General features: G+C 38.3%; 1 protein-coding gene across 1 annotated transcript in view; it reads right to left on the bottom strand.

Moving 5' to 3' along the window:
- The window catches only part of ctnnd2a (catenin (cadherin-associated protein), delta 2a), a 280,580-nt gene that overhangs the window by 238,761 nt on the left and 28,571 nt on the right, over positions 1–13,248 (bottom strand). The window lies entirely within an intron of this gene.

The following is a 13,248-nucleotide window of genomic DNA, read 5'->3' as shown; positions in this document are numbered from 1 at the left end:
TAGTTTACTTTAATTAGCTCCTATGCCGTATGAGTCAAATGCTTCCCACAATCGAACCTCCAGGCTCATTGTTCAGCAAATGTTTATGTTCCCTGTATCCAACCATCTTTTTATCACCTTAGTTAGAGAATAAATTCACTGTAATATAATCAAGAGCTGTGTGTGTTGCCTATTTATAGTTCCTGCCAAGAGAATTGACCCTTTAGATATGAGACTGACTGACTGATTTAAGATAATTGAGCGATTATTAACTAACTGATCACTAGTAATAATTGTGTAATTATTCAAAACTACCTAGAGGTCCGGAGACTCTAGGATTATAACAACTCCGGTGGTGCCCTTAACGAGGAATTAAATAAAATGATTTTATGAATCTTAAAATTTCATAATTGGGTATCAATTCTCAGAAATTTATTAAAATGCATAACTAATAAATTTAGGTCTACTACAACATGAATCATCATATGCTAAAAGCAACAGCTAAAGTCAATCTATACTTGTAGGAGAAGTGCTCACTAACACAGATTTTGACAGATTTGTGAACAATATTTTAGAGAAATAGGCCTTTTGTGAACATAGAGAAAGTCATAGATCTTTGAGTTCAGCTCATGATGAATGGGGGCAAAAACAAAAGTGTTGCGTTTATAATATTGTACAGTGTAAGTAGCTAACAAAGGGAGAATATAAATGTTTACCTCTCTGATGTACAGTCACTCAGTGCCTTTCTCATTCAACGGAATTTATTAATTTATCAAAACACCAAAAATGACATGGTACTGATTTATTTTTAAGGCAAAGATACTGCATGAAAACAGTGAGTTACTTATTGTAGTTTGGCTGATTTGGTCCGCTTTCAACACAGTCACCAGCTGACACACAGGTAAGGTACTTTAAAACCCTTAGCGCTCAATTTTGTATTTGCTATACTGAGCACCAAATACGACACTGTTATGATGTGCTACCTTATATGCTATGAGAAATAGTGTTTTATAGATAAGCCTTGAATTTAAGTAGTATATAAAGAAACAAAGAAATTCTGACATTATGCTAAAATGCAAGGATCTTGTACAGTGATTAGAAAATGACAGATAGTATGATAGTTAATATCAGCCAATATCACCAACATACAATCAGTCAGTCAGTGTGCCAAACAACCCTGAGCTACAATACTGTGTATTGGGTACTTGTGGCTTGGACTCTAAAAAGCAATTAGTCTGACACACACAGACACACACGGTGTCACACTTCTCACCTGTGTCACTGCCAGTATGTCAATACACAAATACGGGTCCTTATAGACTCGTTAAAATGTGATGCCCCACTTATCAGGATTTTAATTACTTCATTCAGGATACGGGAAAATTACATGTGTCTCTAGCTGAATAGTTAATTTGAAAAAGATGATTATTCACTTAAAAAAAAAAGACACAAAAATCACAACATTTGGGTCTTCTTCAACCTTCATCAAACACCACCTCAGCAACTGTAACACTAACAAATTAACATCAGTCCTGCATGGATATATCTGTCTTTTCTCTTTGCTGCAATTTATCATAAGGCCTGGATACACTGTGAGTGATAACAGATGCATCATTTGACACTTCTAAATGAGCCAGCTATCAAATGTAAAATGAATTAGAATTTACCCTTCTTCTGTAAATATTTACTGATTATTTGTTTTTGCTTTGTTTTAAATCTTCAATAAAAGCCTGTGTGTCTCTTTCCTGCTGAGCTAAGAAAAGAGAGAGGGAGAGAGAGAAAGAGTGAGATAAAAAGTCAGAGAATCATGAAATTGGTCTGTGGGTTTTAGACAGAGCAGACCATGGGGACAGGATTTTGTCAATACAGCTGCCCCAACTTCAGTAAAAGACTAAATAATGAACTGATTGAGTGTGGGATTTAATCATTGAGTGTCTTACTTTATAATTTGCCGCTAGTTTCAGCCCTTCACTTCTAACATAGATGTGGACATTCAAATCTGCGCTAGCTTCGGTTGAACCAACACATTCTATATGCACATACTGATGTGTACACTTGTGCAGTGCAAGTCCAGCCATATTTAGTATTAGTGGTTTACAGTTTTAAGCAGGTTTTTTTGAGAGCAAATATTTATTCACAGTAATGTCATTAAAAGAGCTGATCAGACAGAGGATAAGTGAGCCATTAGCATCCAACAAGTCAGCTTACAAAGTCAGTGAAGCTCCAGACAGCCTGCAAATCAACATCCAGTCAGTCTATCAGCCATCAGACAGACGGCAAGCCAGACAGGGTGGTGTCGGTAAATAAAAGATGCTAGCGAGAAGGCCCGCAGATGGTTATTTTCACTCTCACTGACAAACACCACTACTGTGTCTGGCATCTCCCCTCCTGAGTGGAGATGAGTCACCACAGTTTGGCTCCTGAGCAACCAGAACCCCAGCAAATCCCATATTACAGAAGCTGGCAGAGTGCCGCATTTCTCTTGAATGAGACAGCCAAATGTGCAAGTCAGTGGGCAGAGGAAAGACTTTCCTCACCTTCTTTGCGCAGTCTTACAGTTGTTTTCTACCTCTGGCTATAAACTGGAGCCCTGAACCGCCACAACAGACTGAATCTACGTAAACATTTGCCCCATCAATAATTTAATCTGTGGCTCCTTGGCAACAGTTTTGCGCTGTGATGGCTTGGGGTTTTGGTTCCACAAACCATCCAGTTATGCCTGTAGCACTAAAACCTACTGTATTTTGAAATAGGCACATGGCAGGAAAATCACAGGTGTAACTAATAACATTAATGATGGCTTAGTTCCATTTAGCTGTGCCAGTAAGCCATGCCAGTGCGTCAGCCTGCACAATACCAGAGCCCCTGCACTGGCACCACCAAATGAAATGCAGCCGTTATTAGTTACACCTGTTTTAACAAGTCACAATATCTGTACTCACTGGTTGTGTGTTATTTTATATTCATAGGAAAATTTGCAAATCTACACTATTTAACTCTGAATAGAGGGAAAAGGAAAAACAGGAAGAGTGCTCTATGGCAGGGGTTTTCAAAGTCTAAGACTGCAGGCCTCCTTTCAGAAAAAGCTTGGGAAACGGCGCCCCACCACCGCATCACAAGTTTCCCTCAATTCCTGGATACCTATGGGATCATGATTATGTTATTTGATCTCATAGACACTCAACATTTGAGCCAAAATAGCCTAATACTGCTGTTTGACATAACATCTGACTACACTAAATGGTTTTTAAAAAGGTCTGTCCTAAGGCATTTATTATTTTCTGACTGATGGGGGGAAAACAGTTCCCAAAAACTACTTTATCTCTAAACCCTCACACAGGTAGGCTATTCTATGTGATCTCTTTTGATAACTAATGCAATAAGTAATGTAATATTGTTTCACTTCAATTCACTGAGCCTCCCCTGAAACTGTTTGGAGCCCCCATAGGGAGGCTCGCCTCACACTTTGAAAACCCCTGCTCTACGGCATTGGCTCATCAGATATCTGACAAAATATTCACAATATTCAGTAAACTGACGAATACAAGCAACAAATACAACTACATTCAGTAAGCAAAGCAAGGTTTGAGTGATTTTGATAAGTGCATTCTTGTAGCCAAAGACTGAATCACTAAAAGTAAAGAAATTTGACTCCAAACCCAGCAGCAATGCAATGTTTGAGCTTCTGCATACAACAATAAATATGAGTGTGAACCATTCATTGTGTAAAGTAGCCAGTGATCATGTATAGGCACAAACCCTTTTGCAATTAGTGTCTAGACTAGGGCTAAACGATTAATCATTTTCAAACCAAAACTGCAATTTGAAAGAACGTGTTTAGCTCATTGTGTCTGTTTTAACTGTGTTTATTGTTGATATACAATCGGGAGTCAGCACAGGGTGTTTTATTTTGATGGTGTCTCATGTTGGTAAGCTCCATGACATGTTTTATCTATTACACAGTGAATAATAAATAAACTTTAGCAAAAATTACATTATATTATATATAATTTTTTTCCCCGAATCAGCCTTAGTCTAGACAGGTGGTATGTTCAGAAAATTGCAAAATTGGCTCACAGTATATCGCCTACTTTAGAGATAATCCCAGTACCAACACTTCCGCCATGAAAAGTCACAAAACTCCACCACCTCAATGTTCATCCTGGGCTTTTCTCAGCAAGCACAGCTTAGCTACTATTAAATAGATCTGTTATGTCCTGCAGGGTACAATGTAACAGGACCCTCAGCTTAGTGGGGGCTTTTGCAGCACTGGGGACACATTTAATTGCAGCGCATTCTGGCTGATTTGAGCTGTGTGAGGGTTCCCGTTGAACTGAGGAGGACTGATGGCCTGACATGTCATTTGGCTCAGATAAGCTCAGACAAAGCCTCCTGTTTTTGACAGTGTAGTAGAGGACGCAGCATTTAGCAGGGTCCCTTGGAGAACAAAGTGTAAACAACATAAGAAAAACTTCCAACAGGAAACAAAATTGCACATCACATCAAAGTTGTACTACTTCTCATTTCTTCAGAAGTTTACAGGTCTGCAAAGGAGAAAACCAAACAAGCAGTCACGGGACTACCGTATCTTACTCTGTAGATCTTTGCAGGCATATATATCTGCTACTCAGACAAAGCAACAACTCAACTGATATAATTTTCCTCAATAACAATATAACAAATGTTCAATAAATGTTTGATTTAATTCATTCACATTCAATCACAAATAAATAGAACTTTATTTCTATTAAGTAGTAAATTCTTTAACCTGACGAGTTCTTATCACATTTTAATCTCACACTTCTAATATTCAATCAAGATTTAACTAAATATAAGTAGTGGATTGGATTTGGTATCAGCACATACTCAGTAAGCATTATTTTAGACACTACAATAGATCAGTTTATACTGATATACAGTAATATTTCATATCCTGGAAATTACATTAATTCAGATCCTAAAAAGCATGTTGATTATTGTTTGTAAAGTACAATTTAGTTCAACAGATTTGATAAACCAATCAGCCAATTGATTTCACTAAAAACAGTAATTTTGTTTGAGGGTTTTGTAGTTGAACACAGAGTGTGAAATAGTAGCGGAAGGTAGGTTTAAAGACTTAAACGACAGACATCTTACCAACAAATTTTCTAGGTTTTAAGTATGGTTGGTAATTTCTATTAAATGAGGGCATTTGGTCTACTTGGTTGTCACTGTCTGCTCACTATAGAAAGTACTTCTTCTCCACACCGGCAAAAACACATGCATGCCCGTGCGAACACAGAGGTTACTCACACCCCGAGTCGAAGGATTTGGCAGGATGGGCACCTCTGACCCATGCTCACACCATGACCTGACAGGCTTCCGCACCTGCCTCCTTCCAGCAGAACACACCTTACAGGGACATGTGCGTGCTCAGATAAACACACACACACACACATATGTACAGACATATGCATTCAGTACATGCACACAACTTCCTCTGAGGTTCAGTGCGGTGTCCATTCCCTTTACCCCATGAGCCGTCAGCTGTCTAACTCTATGCCTCGTTGGCTTGGCTGCATTCCCCTCTAACCTTATCTTCCCTTTTATCCTGTTTTCATCCTTTTTTTCTCTTTTAACTTTTACATTTTAAAATCAAATTGGTTTGATTGTTGTTTGCTGTGACCCTTGGTTGCAAAACACAATGGTTTAATCATTAATGTTGAATTTGATCTACTATTTTAAGGAAACTACAGGACAACTAAGGTTTTGGGTTTGTTTATGTCTATTTTACTTGGTATATACAATTTTAAATTAATTATTAATTTCCTTTCTGTTGTTCCAATCTCAAAATACATTCCTATTTCCTTTGTTTCATCTGCTGTATTTCTGTGAATATGCATGGATTTTGTAATTATTTCTGTAATTCATTTATAATTGAAAATGAACATTCACACAACAATATATTACACTTCTTTGGATCAATCAAAATGTATGAAAAAAATACAAACATTTTAAAATGTCATCGTAATGGTTTAATTTCCAAGTTTTTAGAAAATGTACGTCTCTATTTTCATGCCACAAACATAATGGGCTTTCCAAGGCTCCACACAATATCTGTGCATCAAAATTCAACACTAAACAGACATCATTTTAGCTACTACCTTTAGCTGGCATTCATAATAAACAATAAATGCAGAAGAATTTCTAATTTCTTCATATTTTGTTCTTTTTAGTCCAATCTCCTGATCCATCCACATGCTATATCCCAAGTATTGCGTGATCACAAAGCCATTGTCCTCAGCATGTTTGAGTGTGTGGCTTCTCTAAGGAGCACAATCAAAAGCGAGCTTCCACCCCCTTCACATGAAATGACACTGTTAAAATATTTACAAGGCTTTGAAATGCAATCTAGGTTGGAAAGAAATGCATGATGGCTGTACAAAAACAAGGAGCTTCCTTGGGGATGTGAAATACTGCAGGTGGAGCTTAAATCCTCCTGCAGATCTACTGTATGCTAACACACAATTTGCGTTTATCACGGAAGACATTTTGACATGTCACAGTAGGAAAAGCACAGGTGTAGGTAATACAATTAATGACGGTTGAATTTGATGTGGCAGTTTCAGGGTCCTGTAAGTGTGCATGCTGGCTCACTGTCACACTGTCTTGGCTTGCTGGGACACTTGAATATGACAGAGCCCTCCTTAATGTTATTAAGAACACCTGTGCTTTTCCACATTATGACAAGGCAAAATGGTCTTACCTTCTCCACACCAAGGGGATATCTTGACCAGCAGCAAGGGATACACAGGCTAGACAGCACTGTGGATCAGTGAAAAGTGTGACAGGAGTTAAAGCCAGTCCTCTTTTATCACTGGGATATCAGAATATTATTAATTGTCTCATTTACGTTTAGACCTGCTATTAACATAATAAAATATTTAACGCATATTATGTCATGCAAGTTTATTTTGGTTAAATCATTATAAAACCTTCTACTGAAAAAAAACATGAACACAAATAATTACAATGCCCAATAAACACTTTGGCTTCACATTTACCCCCACTGTACATCTAACACAATGCATGCTAACACTTACTCTACAGCAGTTAGCTAAAAACATCATTCCTTTGTTCACAGAATTTTCAGTCTCATACCTGCAGGCACACAGCGCCATTAAGGTCACACAACAGGGTGGCAACAACTAATAATATGAAAACGACAATAAGCTAACTTCAAAAGCTGAGTCAAATTGTGTCTGGTTAATGTAATTATAACCACTGACACCTAACATTCCCCAAATACAGAGCAAAATAAGGACCAGTTATTGACACTGAAAAGAGTCATATTGTCTGTTTCTTCTATATAGAAAATAATGTTTGGCCTAACTGTTACTCTTAGTGGCCTTGGTGATGCTCAGAAAGTTAGCAAAACAATGTTCCAAGTTTCAAACATTAAAGAACATGTCCTACATCATAAATATCCATGCTAATATAACCTAGTGGTTAAATATACATTTTTCAGTACCTGTGGACAAGTGAAGACAGATGCTGCCATCTTGCTCAAACCAGCGCTAATTTATTACTGGGCTGCACATGCTTCAATCGAACCACAGAAATGCGCCATCTACTGAAAATATGGTGTCATATCCCTATGGGTAAGAAGCGTGTCTACATTTGGAGTTTTTTTTAACCTGCCAACAAAGGCAAAAACTACAATCAAGAAAGTGTATACCCTATGGTATACAACTGTGGCCATCTGAGTATAGACTACAGGGATCCGCTTATATTTAGTTAAGAATACAGAGTAGATCTACAAAGGAGTCCTAAAAAGTTGCCAGGCTATTTGTGCTGCAAGAAGATGTGGCATACAAATGGACAAAGATCTTGATCTTTCATCAGCACAACACACACTATCAATACAGGCAGCAGGCTACATGCTCCATTATATTTCCTCTCTTGACAGATTATAAAGTTGGCTATTGCTTTAAGCAGCTGTATCTTACAGCTAAGACTCATAAGAAGTCCAGGTTTGATTTGTTGAAAATGAACAACTGCACTAAATCCATCCAAATATTGCAAGCCTTAAATGCAATAACTTAAAAGGTTAAGGTTAGGCTGACAGGCTTGTGTCATGTATGCTTTTTAAAATATTTGCATTTATTGCATTATTAAAATTGTCTCCTAGTCTTGTACTATACCCTGAGGGACTGTTATGACAATGAAATACCTACTCAGCACAGTCTTGTATGAAGTGCATTAACAGCTTAAAGCATTAAACCACCATTTCTATTTGTGCATCAAAGAATAATGCTGCCACTGGGCACACTTAACATGTTATAGACCTGATAGTGATCATGTGTTCTTTTTTCTTTCTGCTGTGGTGTAACAACCTTCAACCTGTCTATAGCCTACTTCATATTTTCCCTATATTTTCCCTGTATTTTCCAGAAAGTGTTTGGACTGACAATATGTGATCACTTTTTGTATTCAGGTGTGAGTTATTCAAATCTGAGGAAGAAGCTGGAATGCTAGTGATAGCAGAAAGATAGGATTAATGTGTGAGAATAAAGGATAAGCCAGAATCAGTCTTCTCACTTGTAATGTAACATTCCTTGTGGCTGCATTAAACTGTTGAGGCAGGAGGAGCTGCCGCCTCTCAGTTTTTTAGAGCGGATTACTCCTGAGAGGCTGTCACCAAAATCTGATGTTTCAGATAGCAGATCTTTATTTTCTGCTGTCAAATTCAACTCTGCTGTGCTGGGTATATGAGGCATGTCATTTCAGCCAGTCATTGTGCAACAATGTCTTAAAGCAAGCATTGTACTGCAGCCCAGAAACGCAAGGTACCTTGCAAATAGAGTTTTAGCAGTGCCCTGTTCTATCCATCCATCAATCGTCAACCACTTATCCTGCGTACAGGATCGCAGGGCCACACATAGACAGACAACCAGTCGCACTCACATCCACGTAAGGACAATTGGCCCTGTTCCAGGTATAATTAAATCAACAATGTCAATTTAACATCCATGTCTATTATTTACAGCTAGCTATTAGTGTAAAAACATAGAAATGTATCAATTTTTTTTTTTTTTAAAAGAGAGGGAAAAATAGAGAATAGAGGATATTTTCAGCAGTTTTAGACAGTGACTTTTCGTAAATGACTAGTTATTATCTCCACCAGGCTTAAGCCTGGGGGGGGGGGAGATCATGCATTTGGTCGTGTGTTTGTGTGTGTGTGTGTGTGTGTGTGTGTGTGTGTGTGTGTGTGTGTGTGTGTGTGAGAGAGTGAGTGAGTGAGTGAGTGAGTGAGTGAGTCAGTGAGTGAGTCAGTGAGTAAGAGAGTGAGAGGGAGAGAGATTGTGTGTCTGTCCGCAGCTTATCTTGCATGCTACTGGACCCATCAGCCTAATATTTTTTGTGCACATGTATGCTCAATGATGTCTTGTGGTTGCTCTGATTCACAGTTTTTGGAAAAAAATATTGACTGAGCTTATCGTAAAGCTTAGACTTTCTTTTCAGCAGTATTTGCCATTTTAAATTGTGATACAATACAGTCTATAGTGACGAAATAGCAAAAGGCATTTCTGGCAATTGGTTAGGCTAAAAAAAAGACCTAAATCTGTTGCAGGCCACATTTTGCCTTTTTCGTGGCTTAAAAACTGACATCCATAGAAAAGCTTGGTCTCCTCTTGAACAGGAGATTCTGCAAATTAATTCCATACGTTATGATCCACTAAAGTTAGGTTTGATATGAGATGAACAAATCCCTGTTTTTGTTATATTTACATTCATCTTGACTGTAAGGGTATCAGGAGGGACAAATGAATGAGAATGAATTCTTCTTTGTTTGGGAGGGAAAAACAAAATGTTGTAAATGAATAAGAATGTCAAATTCAGTTTAGACTTATTACTGTTTCATTGTTAAGTTTATTAGTTAGGCAAACCCTAACTTGGTTACAATACCATTAGACTATTCAAAACGAAGACTAAACTATATTAAAACTGTTTATTTAAATGTTGCATACATTTATATATTGGAGAATGTACACTGTACTACATTATTCTATACCAACAAAGCTTCTTCTCTTTCATTCCACCACTCTCATGCATACATACACACAGAATGCCCTGCACTCCCTCTTCCCCACCCACATGCCCCCACACACACCTGGCGTACATTGGTTCTCTGCTGAGTGCACTCTTTTAGTTTTGTGATTGTTTTTGGTAAAATATAAAATGAAGGAAAGTATACATACAGTATTTTCTATCATGTCATACAAAAGTAATACTGTTAGGTGATTCTCAGGACTTCCCCTCTTGCACAGTGTTTACAGTTTACTGTATCACTGAGGACTTTTGTGTCTTGGCCACACTGGCTTTGGTCGGCCATATCGTTAACACTTTGTAATTGTGTGTGTGCATAATAGCCAACTGAAGTGCAGCTGTCATATCTTCCATTCCAGACATCAAGAAGTGTAAAAAAGCTATCCGTTTTTAATAAATTCGAAACCAGTTCCAGTTCAGTGTTCAGTACTGGTGTAGGAATTTTATTTTCTGTGGACCAGCTTTATTAAGAAACACACACACCAAAAATCCCTGTTGTACACTAGATACAGTCAGTATTTTCTTTGACATTGTTACATAGGCCTCAGAGTAGCTAACACTCTGTATCACATTTCAAATACAAATGTTTAAAAAATGGCTCAGTGTGTCATTTTTTATCACGCGAAGACACTCTGAAAATGATAGGTACTGATAGGAAGTCTCTTGACCCTGCAAGCATTCAAGGAAGGACACGCACATTTGAGTGCATGCACGCACACACACACACACACACTTGCACACAGGTACAGGCACACAGCTGTTAATGACATATTGAACCATTATGGTTTTTTAAAATGGACTCATGCCAATTTGGTCATTTAATTAGAATTTTAAGTATAATTTTATGACTATCAAATATATTGTTCCATATGAAATGGATTTAGTGGTCACCTGTTTTTTTCAAAATGAGGGACATGTAAATTAGACGTGGAAACGTCTGACTTTCTGAGTTTTGAATATATAACTCATGAGCTGTGTGCACTGCACCAGCATCCTCAAGCGCTCAAAGAATAATTATCCCTAACATAAGGCTAATAATGCTAATGTCATCAGAATGAGGCAAAGCTTGAAAAATGAAGAAATAATAATTATAATTTCCACACCCAATTTCCCCAGCCAATCACTCCTGATTTCCAAAGACTGCCTTTCAAAAATTATTCCCAACGTCTGCCACATATGAATGTCTTGGATGATTGATAGCTTCAATTTACCTCCATGTAACGTCAAATATTAAACTCTGAATAATGCATAATTCAGTTAGCGCTGCTGAGAGATGGAGCGAGGCCGAGATGCATGCATGTAGACAAATGCACACACACATAAACATGCAAACCACAACTAACATGTATGCCTCTGCAGACAAGCATGTAAACACTTTTTAATATGCATAAACACCCACAATCAAAAATAGGTGCTATATTATCTTTAAAACAACTAAAACAGTTGCAATAAGTCGAATTTAATACATTTTAACATTCTCTCCATATCGGATGACCATTTCAGGGATTTTTGAAGTAGCATTAACAAAATAAATGCTATATTTAGTGTGACACTGATTCCTGGAGCTGTACAAAGTGGTTCAAACATTTCCTGTGGTAAGAGTTCAAAGATATTACAAAACAGTGTGTCAAAGGAAATTTAAGTTTAAGGATCCTTCTCAGCATCTTTGTCCTCAAAGTTATGGTGCTGTATTTTAGATTTCATTCCACACAGCTGTCAAACAGCGCATCTCCTGTCAGACAATGTCCATCATTAATCCTCATTGATAAATGATTGCTGGAATGGAGCGTGTCATGTTTTTTTATTTTCATATCCCTTTCCAACCTACAAAGATCTGTTCGCCTGACATTACGTTTTGACCTGAAATGATGAGTTGGATGAATGTACTGCGGAGAGTTAAAACTCTCCAGACATCCCTATTTTGTAGTTTGAAGAAAATATTTATTTAGAAACTTGGTGTGTCTTTAATATATATTAAACTAAGTTGTGCATGTTTCTTTTCATATTAATGAAAACATCGGAAACCATAATGAAAGTTGTGTAGTGAACAACGGTGTGGATTTTATATTGAATAAACTTGGAGCTACTCTAAATTCCTTTCTCCTCCCCAGAGAAGAAGGGGAGGGGTCAAAGTTGCTTTCTCAAAGTGCTAGCCCGACCATAAAACTGGCACCATTTTGATTCCGAAGCTGATAACGCGGGGCCTGACTGTTAAACTGACAAAGGGACACGAACCAGCCATTGGCATTTCCCTGAACAGCCTATCAAAACTGGCCCCCCCACACATGTTTCCATGGCAACTGACTTTGCTCTATGTTTATTATCCCATTAAAGGGATACTCCTTGTCTCACCTAAGTGTGACATAATCCAGGACAGCCGAACTTTCAATGTAAAAAGACTGCAGTCTCCAAAGACTCAAAGCATTTAATTAAGTTTAATTAGAGTGAAATAAGTATTACATGCCCTCGTCAGAAATGCTGTTAAATGTATAAATATCCTGACCAATAATGTGACAATTGTTTCCTGTTACCAAATGCCTACAACAGTACAACCGTTCGATTGTGGAAAATATTTGATTATAATACGTGCAAATAGATTTCTTTTCTTTAGACATGAAGTTTAGAAAGGCAGTCCCTTGGGAAACCTGAGACGCCCCCTGGGGAACCACGCCCCAGGCAACAAAAGAGCGACACGCGACCTCGCTTCGCTCTCTTCTCTTCGCTCTCTTCTCTTCGCTGTTGGCTCTCTTCCACTCTGCTCTGCTCGCTGGACGCTTCCGCACGCTTTGGCGTGCCTCGCCAGGCAACGCCCTGACTCGGCCAGCGAGACAGGCCTTTTGTTCGCCTGAAGCTACACACCTGAAGTGCCGCGACATCGATCTGCCCTTCAGTTTGTTTTTAATTTCTTTATTTCTTTTGTTTGTTAAAATTATCAGTCCGTTAAGTTACACTGGACTAATTCAGGAACGACCAAGTTCCATTTTAAGCCTTTTTCGTCGAGCCAACTTCACCGAGGTCAGACCAAGCCACGTGGTCAAACAGCCGAATTGCCAGACGGAGGAGGCGTTTTCAATCAGACACGGAGAACCCCGGAGAATCCCTAGCAAAAAGCCAGGATCGGGCAGCTAGCGTGGGACCCGTGCAACAGGCCAAAAGCAGGCTGTCGACAAGCAGTAAGAC

The sequence above is a fragment of the Micropterus dolomieu genome, linkage group LG01 (genome assembly GCF_021292245.1).
Source record: "Micropterus dolomieu isolate WLL.071019.BEF.003 ecotype Adirondacks linkage group LG01, ASM2129224v1, whole genome shotgun sequence".
NCBI classification, from domain to species: Eukaryota; Metazoa; Chordata; class Actinopteri; order Centrarchiformes; family Centrarchidae; genus Micropterus; species Micropterus dolomieu.
This window is presented reverse-complemented; position numbering and strand designations above follow the sequence as displayed.